General features: G+C 40.5%; 1 pseudogene; it reads right to left on the bottom strand.

Annotated features, from left to right (window-relative positions):
* Nucleotides 1-6,838: 6,838 nt before the first annotated feature.
* On the bottom strand, nucleotides 6,839-7,187 carry LOC119535456 (annotated as a pseudogene).
* Nucleotides 7,188-15,994: the final 8,807 nt, after the last annotated feature.

The raw sequence follows: 15,994 nt of genomic DNA, 5'->3' as shown, positions 1-15,994 counted from the left end.
ACTACAATGAGCACCGCTGTGTTCAAAGGTGGGTTCCCCCACCCCCTTCTATTTTGGCTGTGGGAATGCTGTTCAAGAGGCTAAGTGATGCTAGGATGACACAGATTAGCAAGTTCACCAGCCTGCCCATAGAAGCCTCCGAAGGAATGAGGCTGGTGTCCTTTTGTCTTGCCCCTGGTGCCACCGGCTCTCCCACAACTGAAGCATTTGATCCCATTCAAGGGTGGGGGATGGCTGGGGATAAGATAAGGAATAAGGTAATAGGGTAATAGATGCAGAGGGTTAGGGAACATTGCCCTGGGGTGCACAGTGAGTCACCGCTGCAGCCATTTATGGGGAACACGTCTCCTAACTCATCCTCTTTGACTCTAATCACCATGCCCAGCATTGCGGGGGAGCACTTCTGAGATGCCTCCAACAGCCATGTCTTAAGGGGGTGCACATGGGACGATCTAGACTCTTCAGGACATAAGTGAAGGTTATTGCTTCCAGCCGCACGCATCCCACTCGCTCGATGATTAGTACACTGAAGAGCTCTCGTTGACATTTCATGGCTTACCATAAAGATTTCTTGTTCGTAGCTCAGGAAAGAGAGACAGATTTTCAAACAGCTGTCTAATATCTCTGTCAACATAGAAATTAAATAGATTTAGGAACTTCAGAAAAACATACGCACATTTAATGCCCAGTAATGATCAATTCCGATTTCCAGTTGCAGAAATAGGAATTGTTTTCAATGTGTTCTATGGGTTTTTTCAAATAAACATCTGGCATCATTTTATTTCTTTTTAATCATTTGAATGGTGATATTATAGGTCTATCTATTTATTTGTCCAGCTATAGAGCTGATGATATTGTGAAAATATTGAAATGAATCCATGCCCCAATCGACTTTCAAATGAAAATGTTACATTGTTTTAATGCAACCATTTTAACTTTTAGCATACACCAATTTTGAATTAAAAGCTTCTTCCAAACCTTTAGCGCTATGTATACATCCACACCCACACATACTAAAATATGTAAAATACCATGTATATATGACCGGTGATAAGACAAAAACACCACCTTGCCTTCAGCACCAGAAGCGTGCAAGTGTTTGACGGAGATTGGCCCTTTGCCTCCCGCATCGTGTAGAGTGGGCACCAGAGGATTGATCCACAGCTTCTGATACTGATGTGGAATTGTATCAGTTGGCTTGTTAGACTCAACCTATCAGAAACAATTCTCATAAAGATTCCAAGTGTAGTGGGAAGAGGGCTTCGCATATCTGGGCTCAAATCCCAATTTGGCTTCTGGGACCTTGTTCTTAATTTTGTGAACTTGGTCAACATGATCCACTTCCTTGAGTCTCAGTTCTTTATCTTTAATGTGGATTAATAATCATATATTATTAAATGTATACAGAGCACCTCTAACCGTACTTAGTAGGTGCTCAATAGGTAGCCACAATCATTATGAACAGGTAGAATCCAAAGCCACAGAGCCCCTCTCCTCACCTTAAACCTACTTAGGACTGAACTTGGGGAGATGGGTTTGAGATGAATTAGACTGCACAGCTGCCAAAGTAACTCAAGTAGCAATTATAACAGAAAAGGCAAATTACCTTGGGGCTAGAGACCCAATTCCCTCCTCTCTCAGAGGACCCCTCAAACAGAGGAGCAGTCAGCCCTCTGTTCAGAAAAAAAAAACGTGAATTCAGTCAACAGGCTCAGGGCTCTGCTGAGAGCAATAGAAACTAATCAAAATTATAGATCATTTTAATAAGAGGAGACTTTGGAACCATGAGGACAGTTACAGTTGATTTAGGCTGGTGTGAGGCTTGTAAAGAAAGCACGCTTTGGGTCTTTAAGTCCTATGACTTCCTTTGGGTAATTATAAAGAAATACAGCAGTGTGTAGAGTTACAGTTCTCCATGACCTTACATGGGTGTAGATGCATTTCTGGGCAAATCAAAGCCAGTAACCACATTTCATAAAAGCTGGTATAATGTGGTTTTTCTACTACATTAGATGTTTTGTCTCCCCCACAAGGGCTACAACCACATTCCTTGGCACCGGGTACTAGTTCAAATCCCATTTTTGCTTTACTCCGGTCCCTAAATGTGGCAGCTCTATTTTCTGTACTCACAGGCAATATAGCAGGTGGACAATTCCTAGCCATGTGACCAGTTCCCTCAGCTGAGAAATGAGGGTAATTACAGGAGACACCTCATGAGGGAAGAAGGAAAATGAGCTAGTGCCAGCACATAGCAGTTGACCAATAAAACGATGGAATAAACAGCATCTCCTCATATGTGAGTGATGCGGGTTCTAATAGAAGGTAGAGTGGGTAATCAATTTTGGCCAAGGCAGGGGTTTCTCAAATAGATGAAAAGCATTTTGAAGGGATCATGGAACTAGCTCTGGCCCACAGATTTCAGGCCCAAAAGAAATAGGAAAAGCCCAGGTAGAGTTACTTGGCTCTTCCTTTCACCCCCTTTAGTCTGGTTTCCATCAGAAGCTATATTTATGGTGGGAAAGGCAAATGATTGACTTGGTGAAGCTATCAGAATGCAGAGAATGACAAGGAGAGTTTTTCTTTTGTTTTAAATTATGAAATGTACCACACATATAAAAGAGCATATATTAAGCTTATGTCAATGTAGAGAATGATAATGAAATGAATACCTGAGTACCTACTGCCCAGCTTGATAAAATATCACCATTAACTTTGAGCCCTCGTGAGGGCCCCTCTCGATCACACCCTCTTCCCCACTGTACAGTAGCCATTATTGCGTGTTTTGTGTTCTTCATTCCCCTAAAATACCTAAAGTTTGCTGCACATCCCTCAAAAATGTATTTTAGTGGCATTATTCACAGTTGCCAAAAGATGGAAGCAACTCAAGTGCCCATCAACCAATCATGGATGACTACGCTGTGGTATATACACACCATGGAATATTATTCAGCTGTTAAAAGGAATGACGCCCTGATACATGTGACAACACGGATGATCCTTGAAGATACCATGTCGAGCAAAGTAAGCCAGGCACAAAAGGAGAAATACTGTATGATCTCACTTACGTGAAATAATTAGAATAAGCAAATTCATAGAGTCAGAAACTAGAATATAGGTTATCAGAGACCGGGGTGGGGATAAGGAATGAAGAATTAATGCTTAAGTTGTACGGAGTCTGTTTTGGGGTTGGTGGAAAAGTTTTGGTGATGGTCGTGGTTAAAAGGGGAAATTTTAGGTTGTTTATAAATGGCTAGAATAAAAATTTTTTTAAAGAAAGGTAGAACTGTACAACACAAACAGTGAAACCTTGTAAGCAGTGGACTATAGTTAATAATACAATTTTAAAAATGTTCTTTCATAAATTGTAACAAATTTACCACACTAATGCAAGGTGTTAACAATAGTGTAGTATGGGAACTTTGTATTTTATGCATGATTTTTCTGTAAACCTGCAACTTTTCTAATTAAAAAAAATTTTTAGAACTGTGGCTGTCATGCTCTTTCTGCTCAACATTGTGAGATCCATCCATGTTTGTTGTCTGTGGCTATAGTTTATCAATTTCACTGCTGAATTCCTTTGTACAGATATGCTGTTCTTTATTCATCGAATCTGTTGCTCATAGACATCTGTGCTGTTTCCAGTTCTTTGCTCCTGTAGCTAGCATGCAAGAGTTTTTCTAGGGTCCTTATGATGAAAGGTTTTAGAATTTACTGAATTCTGTAGCTATCAAGATGATTGTGTGGTTTCTCTCTCTTTTAATCAGTTAATGTAGTAAATTACAGTAATATGTTTTTCTAACATTGAACCAACTTCACATTTCAGGAAAAAATTCTACCCAATCTCTTATTCGTTGCTGAATCTTGTTTGCTTTTGTTTTTTGTTGTTGTTGTTGTTGTTTTTTTTCAGTATTTTTGGATCTTGATCTGCATTTATCTAGATTTGGAATCATTATTGTACCAGCTTCATGAAATGAGTTAAAGAGCATTTCCTCCCCACCCCCTCCTGCCTTTCTTTCTTCCTGTCTGTTCCTTACCCTCCCTCCCTCCCTCCCTCCCTCCCCCCTCCCCCCTCCCTCTCTCTGCTTGAGAAGAGGTTATGTAAGCTGGGTAAGATCACCCATGCCTTGAAAGTTTGGTGGGCCTGGAATTTTCACTGTGGAAACATTTTAAACATTTAATGGTTATTCAGCCATTCAGATTTCCTATTTCATCTTTTCATCTAAAGCAGTTTTGGTTAATTACATTTTTCTAGAAATTTGTCCATGGTATATATTTTTCAAATTTATTGGCACAAAATCATCTAGAATCTTCTCTTACTGCCTGCTGCACCTGTAGTTTGTATCCTTTGTTGTGTCTCTAACATGTCATTTAGATCTTCTCTCTCTTGTTCAAAATCAGTCCTGCCAGAGGTTTGCCAACGTTATTAACCTTTTCAGAGAACCACTTGTTAGCTCAGTCGATCCTCTCTAGAATATTTTTGTTGTTCTTATTTCATTAATTTCTGCTCTTTCCTTTATTATTTTCTTTCTTCTACTTTGAGTTTATTATGCTGCTATTTTTCTAACTTATGTAATCAATTTTAAGCCTTTCTTCTTTTTGATGTAAGTGTTTAACTCTGTGAGAGTACTATCTTCACTGTATCCCACCAGATTTTTTTTAAATTAAACTTTTTGTTTTGAGATTGTAGAATCACATGTGGAGAATTGCACACAATTATAAGAAATAAGGCAATTTCTCCCAGTGGTAACATATGGCAAAACTGCAGCCCAATATCTCAACCAGAATATCGACATTGATACAGTCAAGAGGTAGAACCTCCCCATCCACGAAGACCCCTCTCATTGCCCTTTTGTAGCTACGCCCACTTCCCTCCCATCCCTATGTACTCCTTAACTCCTGGCAACCACTGATCTGTTCTCTAGTTCTATTATTTTTTTCCTTCCAAGAATGTTATATAAGTGAGATCCTACAGTATGAAAGCTTTGGGGATTGGCTTTTTTTCACCTACCACCATTCTTTGAAGACGCATCTAGACTGTTGCATGTATCAACAGTTTGTTCTTTTTGTTGCTGAGTAGTATTCCAGAGTTTGTTGAATCACTCACCCAATGAAGGATGTCTGGGTCATTTCCAGTTTTTAGCTATCACCAATAATAAAGCTGCTATAAACTTTCACGAACACATTTTTTGTGTGAACAGAAATTTTCATTTCTCTGGGATAAATGCCCATGAGTGCAATTGCTGGGAAAATGGTAATTGCGTGTTTAGTTTTTAAAGAAATTGTTTACTGTTTTTGAGAGTGGTTGTACCATTTTACATTCCCACCAGCAATCTATAAGTTATCTAGTTTCTACAAATTCTTGCCAGCGTTTGGGGGTGGCACTGTTTTTTTCTTCTAGCCATTTTGATAGGGCATAGTGATATCTTGTGGTTTTAATTTGCTTTTCACTAGTGGCTAATGGCATTGCAGTTTTCCATGTGCTTATTTGCCATCTGTATATCTTCTTTAGTGAAATGTCTTTTCATGTCTTTTGACCATGTTCTAATTAGATTGTTTGCTTTGTTACTGTTGAATTTGGAGAGATACCAGTCCTTCATTCCACAAGTTTTTTGTTGTTGTTTTTGTTTTTTGTTTTTAATCACAAAGTCCTTTATTGTGATTTAGGAATGTACATGATTCTATGTGTTTATCTTTAAATAATTTCAAACTTAAAGGTCAGTTGCAAAAATAATACAAAATTTGTACAAAGAACTCCTACCTACCCCTCCCCACCAAACACCACCACCACAAGCTTTATTAGGTGATATTTCCCTTATTTTTTTCATCATAAACATCTTCTAATTTCCATCAAAGTTTCTCCTTTGACTATGGGTTACTTTGAAGTATGTTTTTAAAATGCCTAAAACAAACAGATATTTAATAATTATCTTGTTATTTGTTTATGACCTAATTTCATTATAGTCAGTGAATGTGACTTAACTCATACCAATTATTTGAAATTATTGATGCTTACTTTTGGCTTATAATGTAGTCAATTTTCATAAATGTTTTCTAAGTGCTTGAAAAGAATCGCTATTCTCCGGTTATTGGGGAGAGCATTTATGTATGTCCATTAGGGTAGGCTTATGTTGTTCAAGTCTTCTTATTTTTATTGATTTTTTTCTCTGCTTAATTTATCAACCACTGCATATCTTCCTCAATGATGGTCCGTTTGTCAGTTTTTTCTTATATTCTGTCAATTCTTGTTTTATGTATTTTTAAGCTTTTTGCTAAGTATATGCAAGTTTCTGGTGGATTAAATCTTTTTAAAATTGTGTAATCATACTCATTATCTCTAGTAATGCTTTTTGCCTTAAGGTCTATTTTACCTGCTATTAGTACACCAGCTTTCTTTCGGCTTTTTGTCTGCTGTGAGAGAGTTATTCCTCAAATTGGCTCTCCCCATTTTCTATAATAGCAGAATCCTCCCTTCCATTCTTAGCTGAGGACATGGCTTCCTGGAGAAAAGACAATATTTCCCAGCCTTCATTGCAGCTAAATGTGGCCAAGTGACTGTTCAGTGAGTTCTGTTTAATGAGATGAGAATAAATGGATTGTCTGACAGCTTCCAAGGACCTTCTTGATTTCCTCTTCTTCATGCCTTCCTCCACCCTGCAGCCTGGAATGCAGATGGTCAGAGCTCCCACTGTGGAGCCCTAAGATGGAAGGACCTGGGTCCCTGATCCCAGGTGGTGCCATGGACACTCCCCTCCGGGAGAGAAGATAAACTTTTTTCCCCACTGTTAGCAAACGTTATTTTGCAGGCAAGAACGCAGCAATGGCGACACAAGGTTAATCTTCAGACTCTGTTCTCCCAGTGTTGAGGAGACCCTTGTCTTGAAGAAGGCTGCGGCATTCCTAAATTTTGAGAGATTCAGGTTTAAATCTAAGAAGGTGTGTGTGGAGTACTTGGGATACTGCAAGTTCTTGTAGGTGGAGTTGTCAAGTGGCTCAGCAGGCGCAGCAGCTTTTGCCTTGGTTTTTGGTGGACTTTGCTTCTTGGAATTCGATGAAAGTTCCTTTTCACTCTTTCCTGATTCTGTGGAGAGAGAACAGGTAGAAGAAAGTCCTTGAAGTGCCAGTGCTTCTGGAAGCAGAATCTTCAGCATCCCAGCTTGTCCTTGCTGCAGCAGAAACGGGGCAGCCATGGCTGTGACAGCTGCAGACCGGGGGCTGGGCTATTAGGGATCCAGGCACCTCATGATAAGAATCCCTGCTCTGACTTCCACCTGAAAGTTGGAAAAATTCATGTTTCTTCCATCTTCCCTACTCCTGCAGGGGCTGCTTCCCTTAGCCTTCCTTCTCTCAACCTGGTGAACTTTTAATTTTGTCTTCAGCTCTCAGTGTAGATATCACCTCCTCCCGGAAGCCTTCCCTGATTAGCCCCCAAACCTGAGTAGAGAGTCTGCACCATGAGCTGCCGTCATGCCCTGACTGGACTTGTCAGAGCTGCTGCCTCCTTGGGTGGTAATTGCCTGCTTCCTTGTTCACATCCCCCATGAGACTCTGACCTCTATCAAGGTGGGCTCTGGGCTTGAGGTCTTCACTGTTGCACTCCCAGCATCCATGGCAATTCCTGGCACAGAGAGGAGTGAACAATATGTGGTTATTGGATGAACGGATGGATGGATGGATGGACAGATGGGTGAATTAATGAGGCTAATGACACTGTAACCAATATAAAGTGGCTGTGACTGGTACAAATGGCCCAGATAACTGGTTCAGCCTCTGCCCCTCTCCAATACCTGGAAAAATCTTTCCTCAGGGAGTCCTATTGACTGGTGCTAACTCCCCAAACTGGAGCCAAACTGGTCACCTTTGATGGGCAGCCTGAAAGATGGCCTCCGGCGATCCCAGTCTCCTCACACTGATGGCATTGTGCAATTCCTTGAGTTTGGACTCTCTTCTAAAAAAATAGAATATGATAGAGCATATTCTATTCTAAAAAGTAGACTATGGGATGTTACCTCTTGAGAGTATGGAGACCATAGCTTCTGTCTTGGGATCTCACTCTCTTTCATCCCTCACCCTGGGGGAAGCAAGCCGCCATGCTGGGCAGCCTTCTGGAGAGACCCACCAGCAATCGTGAGAGTGAGTTCAGCAGTGAATCCGTGAGCCCCAGTTGCATCTCGAGGTGACTGCAGCCCAGTCACGAGAGACCTTGAGCCGGAGGCACCCAGCTAAGCCACTCCTGGCTCCCTGATGCACAGAAATTGTGAGATAATAAATGTTTGTGTTTTCAGCCACCAAGTGTGGGGGTAATTTTTACACCGCAGTAGATAGCTGACATACCACCATTTAGTGCTCCAAGATGCCGAGCACGTTCATTTGTTACCTATCTCATTTTAAGGTCAAACCTCACAGTATTGAAAGGTGAGTAGCATGATCGCCATTGAACAGATGAAGAGCACGCACATTTCCAGGGACATGGTCATCATGTGTAACTCACTCCTACCTCTCCTCTGATGCTCTTTTCCTCTGATCTTGGTTGCAGGAAAGTCAGTAGCACTGACTATTTAGAGTTAAGAGGACTGAACCCCCATCAGAACTTCTTCCTTGCTGATCTGCTCTCAGATCCTAGCAGCCACTGATCTATCATTCTGGAAGTCCCCAACTGCAAACACTGCCACCATCCTCAGCTTGCAGGTCAAGCTGCAGCTGGTGAATCTCCAGGCTCTGAGGGCCTGCTTTTGTTCTCTTAAGCCAGTTGGTGGGAGAGAGAGGGAGTGCTGGGCCCAGAATCCTCCCTGGGGAGCCGCAGGTCTCTCTAGGGTCCTACTCTCACTAGACAGCTGAGGCCAGCATTGGAGCCTTAATGTCCTAGGCTGGGGCTGGACAAGCACTCCTTTCTGCCTTCCTCAAATCCAGTCCAAACACAGGTTTGATTTTTCAACAATGTTGAAAGCCTACATTCTTGACTATAGCAGAAAATAGGCAGGCGAATTCCCATTAAGTGTTTTAAAATTTGCTTGGGCTTTCTGTTAAGTTGTTTCAAGTGCATCTTATCACTGTCAATTTTTAATTTTTAAAATTAGCTTAAAGGTCCTATATATCTATATCTATATCTTTATCTATATCTATATATCTATATCTGTATCTATATCTATATCCTCTATATCCTCTTAGTTTTTGAGCTGAATTGGATTCAGAGCTGAGTAATGTAGATACCCTGAGTTTATAAAATCTTTCATCCTAAGTTTCTTGGACAGCTGCTTAAAAATTTAGGCCTGGTCTCTAACAGTTCTCTAATGTGTAATTTTATTTTTTTTTAAGTAGAGAAATTAGGGTCGCCTCTAAATGGAAATATAATCTTCTTTTACTAATTACTAAAAGCAAAGGGCTACAATGTCTATGACTTTGCCCGTGTTGGAGTCTGTGTGGTGACACCCTGCAAGATTAATAATCTGAAATAATTAGCAAATCAGCTATTTCCTTTTTCCCTTCTCTTGAGGTTAAAAAAAAAATGTTCAACCTAATGAAGTTTCTCATTCTAGTGTATGAAGGCCTGCACTTGCACAGAGCACTCTCTCCTTACACCAGTGGTTCTAGGGTTTTGGTGTGCACCTCATCGTGTGGGGAGCTGTTTGGGACACACTCCCACAGATCAGGCCCCCTAGCAGAATGCAATGCACCCCAAGTTTGAGAACCAACACATTACCGTCTTGAATTATCGAAGCCTTCCTCCTTGTCAAGGTAGGGAAGGGCAGAGGGCATGGGCTGGCACATCAGGTGGGTTCTCCAGGGCTGGGCTGGGGGTGGGTGGGTAACTGTCATCTGAGGCGCCAAAAGCAGGCAGGGAGGAAGAACAGAATCTGGAGCTCATCACGCTGAAAAGGAGTTGCCCAGCATGTTGCCAGCACCAAAGAGGCCATGACTGGGAATCCAGGAACCCAGAAGGAAGTTGAGATGCAAGAACAGTGGGTCAAGTGGAAAGGCCAGGGATTTTCCAAAGTTTTTTTGCAAGCTTTGTTGGCTCCTTGCCTTGAGGAGTCTGCTAGAGGCTGAAGCAAGGGTGGGGCAGTTGCACTTTAATCACCAGCATTGTCTGAGGTTTGGCGCAGACTCAACTGATCTGTGATTTTGCCAATGATTTTCCAGGAATTATTGACTGAGAGGCTGTCTGTCTGCGGCTGAAAGAGCAGCTGCGTGAACATAACCACGAAGTCTGCTATTGGGTTGGCCAGTTCCTTAAGAGACAGCTGCCACATGGTGGTGAGATCTTTAGATCCCGAAACCGGGAGACTGAGGTTTGAATCCTGATTCTGTCATCACCAGTTGTGTGACTTTGGGCAGGTCAAAATCATCTCCCCAACACTATTTCCTCAAATGCAAATAGGAATAATGCCCACTTCACAGGGCTGTTGTGTGAATGAAAGAACAGCATAAAGCTGTAAATGTTGTTAAGTTTGAGTGCAGAGTCCTTGTGTTTTTGTTCTTTATGTCTTTTTGCCTTGGTGATCAACCAGCAGAGTGCTTTACACATAGTTAGTTCTCAAAAGGTATCTGTTGAATGAACTGAATCTTAAAAATAATAAAAACTATATAACCAAAGTGATGTGATTCATTGATAGATGTAACAGAAGGCTTATCCTGTCTCAAAAACTTATCTCAGATAAGCTCACCCATGCTGAGATTTCAAGGTGAATGGTAACTCATGCCTAACACCTGGTAAGGACATAAAGAACAATGAGTGAAGAAATGAATGAAGAAACGAATTGTGGAAATGAAACACTACATGGACATTGAGTCACAGGATGCTAAATATCCACATGAAACATCCTGCCAATAATTTATACTTGCTATTAAAAATTCAAATATTTCAGTTACATCCAAATATTTGGATATCTAGGTCAAATAAGCCAAATAACTGATTATTGACTGAATTTTTCACTTTTAATTGAGCCTCATTTTGGGATCATGCAGGCTGAGCTACTCTTGAGGGCACAAGGAAGGGAAATATAAGGATGTGCCAACCCTTTGGCGTGCCTTGGACTGCCTCCTAAGCTCAGGTGGCAAGCAGAACTTCAATATCTCAATAGCTGTAGCAGGTTTACAGTGAGAGAGTCATCTGAGAGTCTCTATTTTTAGATTTCATCATAATAAAATAGGGCATTGAAGTTTTCCAAGAGCCTGATCTCATAGTTTTTAATTAGTAAGAACTGCATTATCAATTAGGTTAAATATATAATCTTCTCTGGGCTATCATGTTCAGCTGGTGGCCAATTACATTTTAATCTGTTTAATGAAATTTCTTAATAAAATATCTGATCAATGAATATTTGTATTGTATATGTGCTACACTAATACATGGTGACAGAGATGCCTAGTCAGACGTTCATGTGTGTTTACACACATCAACACTGTTTGGGCTTTTCTATCTTAGAGATTTGTAACCAATCTGTTTTCCATGTTTTCTGGTTTCTTTTCCAGGAAAAATTCCTTGTTCAGTTTAGATTCTTAATATTCAAATTTATAGCTAGATATTAGTCACTAAAGAGAAATTAAATACCCACCACTAAGTATTTTACATGTGAATTTTATGGAGTTGCACTAAACCAAGCATTGCAAATCTGGTGTGTCAATTTGTTGCCACCTTTTAGTCTATTAGCTGCAGAATTGCAAACTAAAAGATGCAAGAATTTCTCACCCCAATATGTGAGTCAAATGTCACAGTTTGAAAAGTCCAGGAATTCTACTGAATCTTAACGTTTCTCTCCATACCATACTACTATTTGTGCAATGTTTTTCTCTAACCCCAGGAAGGGAGGATTGGGTAAATAATGAATAAACATGTCTCATTGAAGTGACTTTGACGTTTCATCCAAGTTTACACGTTAATTAAGATTGTTCAAGTCCCCCCAAAGATTTTTTTTTCCTTTAAGCAACTAGGCTGAAATATGGTATAAAAGTGTATGAGCACTCTGTTGAATGCACAGATTTAACCCCGCTGTTTTGCTCCTAATCATTATTAATTGCCTCCAGTGGTGGACATTAATTTCCCTATTGCAGCAACATGCATCTTGAGCTTGGGCATATCCTAATACATCAAACAGGACAGGTGATATAATTCAGCTGGTCACAGCTGGAAAGGAGACAGCCACCCACATGCAGGCAGTCTGTCAACCTTAGTTACACTGCTGACACCACCACAGCCTCCGTAACAACATTGTGCATTTATCTCTGGGGATAACTTTACAAGAAGTATGGCCACTTGGTTCATCCTATTTAATCTGTTATTGTCTTTGTAGCTCTCAGACTGGGACAGCTGAAACTTAAAACTCTGAATCTGTTTGTAGCCATTGAAGAGGCAATAAAGGAGACAGATGGTAGGACTCATGGTTCAGATAAACTGATAAGTGCTCGAATCAGTGTGGATTATATTTTAAGTTGGATGCCTCTGAAGGACTTGGAGTGAGCCACTAATAACATTTACTTCAGTGTTCGATGCGACTTCAGAGGCCTGTGCTGTTTTGTGGACTTTTGGGTAGGTTTTGACAAGTTGCCCATAGTACCTTGTATTTATACATGGCTCAGACTCTTAGGAACAAAGTTCTTAGCTTGATTCTCCCAAGCAGTGACACAGAAAACCGAGGCGGCATGGGTGTTTGAGCCTCAGCTGTGTGGCTCGGAGAAGTGAGATGGTGACGCAGCTGTGTTGAGTCCTGAGCCAATATCAAAGCTATGACTAGAACTCAGTTCCCACATTTTGGTCCGTGGCCTGGTTCTCCGTGGCAGAAGTACTTACACTTGTTCCAGGCACTAACCCTACTTACCGCTCCCGAGTGCTCCTAAAGTATCTTCCTTGGCTGCCGTTCACCCCAACACCAAACCCACAAACCGAGTAGTGGCCCCATTCCCCTTCTTTGCCCAAGGAGTGGGGTTACAACCTCCTTTCAATCTAAAAGCAAGGGAAGCTCCTGTACCTGATAATGTTGGTCCTCACCTTTCTCAGGGTTCAGAGACCCAGACCCTTGGGTGACGCCACTCCCAGCTCTCTAGATCTCAACCTACGACTTCTATCACATGGGCTTCTCCACACCTCACAGGCCTAAACTGCTTCAGCTCTACACACAGGAGGAACTCAGCTAAAAGGATGGCACAGTCCTGCAAACCCTCAACACTGAGGTCCCCTTCTACTGAGAATTTTCCAGATGCCAGCTAAAGCCTGGCTGAGAAGCACGTATCAAAATTGTTTAAAGCGTATCCACTCTTTGACTCAGAAATTTCACTCTAAGCACCATGTTTTAAGGAAAATAGTCATGATGTGCTCAAAGGACATATATAAATATTTATTGCTATGGAAAGACATTTATGATAATTAAGTGAAAAAAAAACGCATCATGAAAAAGAATATATAAGAGGCCTATTTTTTAATATAAAAAAAACATAGAAAAAGGTCTGGAATACATGCAATTGTGTTAAGAGGGATTGTCTTTAAATGGCAGAATTATGGATGTTTTAATTTCTTTCCTCTTTCTCACAATATTTCTTCAAATTAACCTGCATTATGTTTTTTATTGAGCTATATTCACAATCATCCAGAGTGTACAATCAGTTTTCACAGTATCATAATATAGCTGTTCACTCATCACCACAAGTTTTGAACATTTTCTTTACTCCAAAAAATTAAAAATTAGAATCAGAATTAAAATTAAAATTAAAAAAACCACATGAAACATCCCATATCCCCACCTCCATATCCCCCTTTTATTCATTTACATTTTGTCCCCATTTTTCTACTCATTTGTCCAAAAACTGGATAAAGATAGTGTGAGCCACAAGGTTTTCACAATCACATGGTCACACCATATAAACTATACAGTTACCCAGTCATCTTCAAAAATCAAGGCTTACTAGATTGCAGTCAGTTCCAGGTATTTCCTTCTAGCTAATCAAATACACTAAAAACTAAAAAGGGATATCTCTATAATGCAGAAGAATAATCTCTAGAATGACCTCTCAATTCCATTTGAAATCTCTCAGCCACTGAAACTTTATTTTGTTTCATTTCTCTTCCCCCTTTTGGTGAAGAAAGCTTTCTCAATCCCACAATGCTGGATCCAGGCTCATCCCAGGGAGTCATGTCCCACATTGCCAGGGAGATTTACACCTCTGGAAGTCATGTCACACGCAGTGGGGAGGGCAGTGAATCCACCTGCTGAGTCAGCTTGCAGAGAAAGGCCATATCTGAGCAACAAAAGAGGTTCTCTGGGATGACTCTTATGCATGATTATAAGCAGGCTTAGCTTCTCCTTTGCAGAACAAGTTTCATAAAGGCAAGCTCCAAGATCGAGGGCTCAGCCATCTGAACTGGTAGTCCCCAATGCTTGCAAAAATATCAGGAGTTCCCCAGGTGGGAAGTTTAATATTTCTACATTTTTACCCAGTCTCTCAAGGGTGCTTTGCAAATACTTTTAATTCTCTGCCCAAATTACTCTGGGATGTGTTGGGGCTTCACACTAACCTGTACAAACCAACCATATCTCACTCCCTATTCAAGATTCCATGTAATTATGGTATTTGAATAAATTGACCATACAAGTGAAATTATATAGTGTGCTACAGAAAATATAGATTTTTCACCAAAGAAACATCTCTTCCTTTGGTCTCACACCGAAGTTGAAGTTTTAAAACACCATCAATATCATCCTTTACCGTTTAGTCTGATTTGCCTTAGACCCAACCAAGTCCATTTCATTCATATCTCTCACTGAAGTCTGATTTCTTTTACAGCTTCTTTAACGTTTGCTGTATGGAGTCATGCTGACATTCATAGCTGCCAAACTCTGGCTCTGAGTCTCAGGTGTCATACAGACACCCAAAGTCCCAGGGACTGACCAGGTTATTCACAAAGAGCTCAGCATCTCAGAATTTAGAAATACCCATTACATCTCAGGAATAGATGTGACTGCTGTAAGAGTTTACAATCTAGGAACCTTTACAATAAGGCATCCCTTGATAAGCTATGCTCTCAGATTCAATTCTCAGAATTTGCACATTATAGTTAGTTCATATTAGTGAGGTGTTAATAATGTTTGTCTTCTCATTTCTGCCGTACTTCACTCAACATACAAGCCGCAAGATCCATTTATCTAGTTGCATGCCTTACAACTTGATTCCTTTTTGCAGCTGCTCAATATTCCATCGTATGTATATACCACAGTTCACCATTCCCTTCATCAGTCAATTTACCCGTAGGCCACTTCCAACCATTGCAAATCGTGAATACTGCCACCATAAACCCCACTGTGCAAATGTCCATCCATGCCCCTGCTCTCAGTTCTTCCAAGTATATACCCCATTTGTGGGGTTGCAGGACCATATGGCAACCCCATACTTAGCTTCCTGTGGAATCACCACACTGCCCTCCAGATGGGCTGCCCCATTCTACTTCCCCACCAACGGGGAATAGGCACATCCCTTCCTCCACATTTTCTTCAGCATTTATATCCCTCTGCTTATTGTTTAAACAGTTTTATTCACACATCTCATTCCATTCTAAGTAAAAAATCAAGATTCCCAGTACAATCATGTAGTTATGCATTCACTACAATCTATATGGGGACAGTTCCACTTTTTTTTGCAAAGAAAGAGGAAGAGGAATAAAATAAATGAAGAAGAAAAAAGGAAAAAAAAAAGAAATACATTAAAAAGTTCAGACAACAATGACAACACAAAGAATCCCATACCCCTCCCTCCCTTATATCCCCCTTGTATTGACATTTAGCTTTGGTATATTGCCTTTGTTACAATTAATGGAGGCATATTATAATGTTACTGTTAACTATAGACTCTAGTTTTCATTGATTGTATTTTTCCCCTTTACCATCCCATTTTCAACAACTTGCAATGTTAACATTCATTTGTTCTCCCTCATGTAAATTCTTATATTTGTACATTTAATCACTGTCATTGATCACTCTAGGTTTTGCTAAAATATACAGTCCCAGTCTTT

The sequence above is a fragment of the Choloepus didactylus genome, chromosome 5 (assembly GCF_015220235.1).
Source record: "Choloepus didactylus isolate mChoDid1 chromosome 5, mChoDid1.pri, whole genome shotgun sequence".
Taxonomy (NCBI): Eukaryota; Metazoa; Chordata; class Mammalia; order Pilosa; family Megalonychidae; genus Choloepus; species Choloepus didactylus.
The sequence above is the reverse complement of the archived record's forward strand: the minus strand, read 5'-3'. Positions and strand labels throughout refer to the sequence as shown.